This window comes from Saimiri boliviensis, chromosome 9, assembly GCF_048565385.1.
Source record: "Saimiri boliviensis isolate mSaiBol1 chromosome 9, mSaiBol1.pri, whole genome shotgun sequence".
Lineage (NCBI taxonomy): Eukaryota > Metazoa > Chordata > Mammalia > Primates > Cebidae > Saimiri > Saimiri boliviensis.
The window spans coordinates 112056385-112058821 of NC_133457.1; positions in this window are offsets into that span (position 1 = coordinate 112056385).

The window sequence follows — 2437 nt, forward strand, 5'->3', positions numbered from 1 at the left end:
GCCACTGTGCCTGGCTGAAACTCACATCTTATGACTTTGAGTCTGCATTGCCTAATGGTCCTGGCCCCGACCCATAGCTTCATCTTATGCAAAACCTAGCCCCCAGTTTTGTTCACCTGGGCCCTGCTGGAGACTTAGATAAATTCTATCCCAACCCCAGGGTTATTTTGGGCAGCTTTCTTGTGTGGGTTGATGGACAGGGCTATCCCTGGGGACCACAACCACTACCCAAGAAGTACCCAGCCAAGTTGAAGCCAAGTGTGTTAAGGGAAGAAAGTTGCCAACAGCCTTTCTCCCTGGCTCCCATTCAGGGCCCAGGAGGGACTTGACTCACCCCAGTGGCTAGAGAGAAACTTTTTGGTTAAAAGTTTGAGAAACTGTTCACACAGCAAAGTCCAGAAGAGGTTCATGCTCTGGTGAAAATCAGAGCATCCAAAAAACTGTGTGTGACCTGCTGTAGAGATGGCCAGTAGTCCAGAGACACCACGCTTCTGAATGCAGCTCATCTGGCTCTTTCAGAAAAAGGAAACCCTTGATGGGCTGGGATTCTTAGTACCTCGGAGTGCTGACTATCTGAATGTGAATTAGGATGTGTTTAGCTGCAAGGAGTAGAGTCAATTAACAGTTGCTTAGTCAGTACTTCTCAAACTTTCATGTGCTTGCAAATCACCTGGCTTTTTTGTTAAACAGCAGCTTCTAATTCATTAGGTATGGAATGATGTCTATAATAAGCTCCCAGGTGAAGCCCAAGCCCACACTTCTGGTCCAGGAACTATGCTTTGAGTAGCAGAGGGGTGTACATTGCAACTAGCAGGGAACTTCCAATTTAATTGGAATCCTCGGAAATTCCAGTTTAATTTTTATGGGGTGTGGTCTGGGAATCGGCAAATATTCAATCTCCCCAAATGCCTCTAGTGTACAGCTAAGGCAGGAACCACTGACTTAAGCAATAGAGACCTTTCATTACCACACAGAAGAAGTCCAGAGGAAGGCATCTTCCAGGCTGGCTTGGCAGTACCATGGTGGAATTAGGAGCCAGAATCTTTCTGTCCTTATGTTCCACCATCCTCATCACATCTTCAAACGTAATGCCTCGTGATCTCACAATGACTGCAGAGTTCCAGACATTACATCCTCCCACAGGGTAGGAAGAAATGGCAGGACACTTTGCTGTCTGTCTATTAAGCAGGAATCAAAGTCTTTCATAGAACCCAGCCCCTCCACCCCCACGATAGACATCCCTTTGTCTTTTACCCAGGGTGGGTTATATATATGGTTGCCATCTTCCACAAAGAAACTTCCTAAATTTAAATTGGGACAAGCTTATGCTAAACAATTATTTATTGTTTGTCTGGGATTTGGATGTCACTAGGCATCCTGCGCTTCATCTGGCCCTAGTGATATTTAATATATCCACCCGTAAACCAATCATTGACAAAGGGAAGCAGGATGATCACACTTGGGTTAGCCTCCAGCCCACCCTCTAACTAACCCATCCTTATATCCTTTGCTGAGCTTGAGTTTCTCTCTCTCATTGGCCAGCCCTGGGTCACATGTTTGTCTCTGAGCCAATCGCTGGCTACAGGAATGGAGTGTGCTGATTGGCTTAGCCTGGGTCACATGCTCCATCCCACAGCTAAACATATAAGGTGGATAAGGGAGAAGGAATGCCCTCCCTTATGCAGGAGGGAGGCTCTAACCAGGAGGAGGGGGCTCTAACCAGGTCTTTCATTTTCTGTATTCTGACACTGATATCTGGGACCGTGCTGACCCTGGCCTGCCTTCCTGAGGGTTGACCAGTTCCTGATAAGGCATGCTTTTCAAATACAAACAAGCAACCCAGAGCCAATGCTCCAACCCCTCTTTGATTGGACCCTCATTTTCCATTCCCGAGCCACCCAAGGGCCAGATGCCAGACAGCTAGGGACAGTTTCTATGCCCCAGGACTGCTGAAATTATTCAAACTAGCCAACCCCAAAACCTGCTTACCTCATGTCCTCCCTCCAAAGTCACAACCAAGGCTCCTTTCCACATTCACTCCCTCTCCTTCTGCCTCTGCGAACCGCAGCGTTTCCTGAGTGGTCCCCATGATGTGGTGTGCCCGCTCTCGTCGGGACCTGTAACAAACACTCTTTCAAGTGGCAGTCCTTTCCTGATCTGTTGGCCTTGCTATACCTGGAATTTTCCATCCATTCATTGTACTTTAAAACAGAGGGGAAGCATTTTTTCAGATAAATGTATTCAGGCATCTACTAGTATGCCAAACATTCCTTCAGTGCTGGGATAGAGCCATGAACGGAGCCCACACAGTGCTCCTAAAACAGATATTCTCGTGAAGTAAGATAAGTACATACAAAATATATGTCATGTCAGATAGCAGTGGGCGTTGGCCAGGAGGACAGAGAACGGGCAGGAATCATTAAGAGGCTGCAATCTC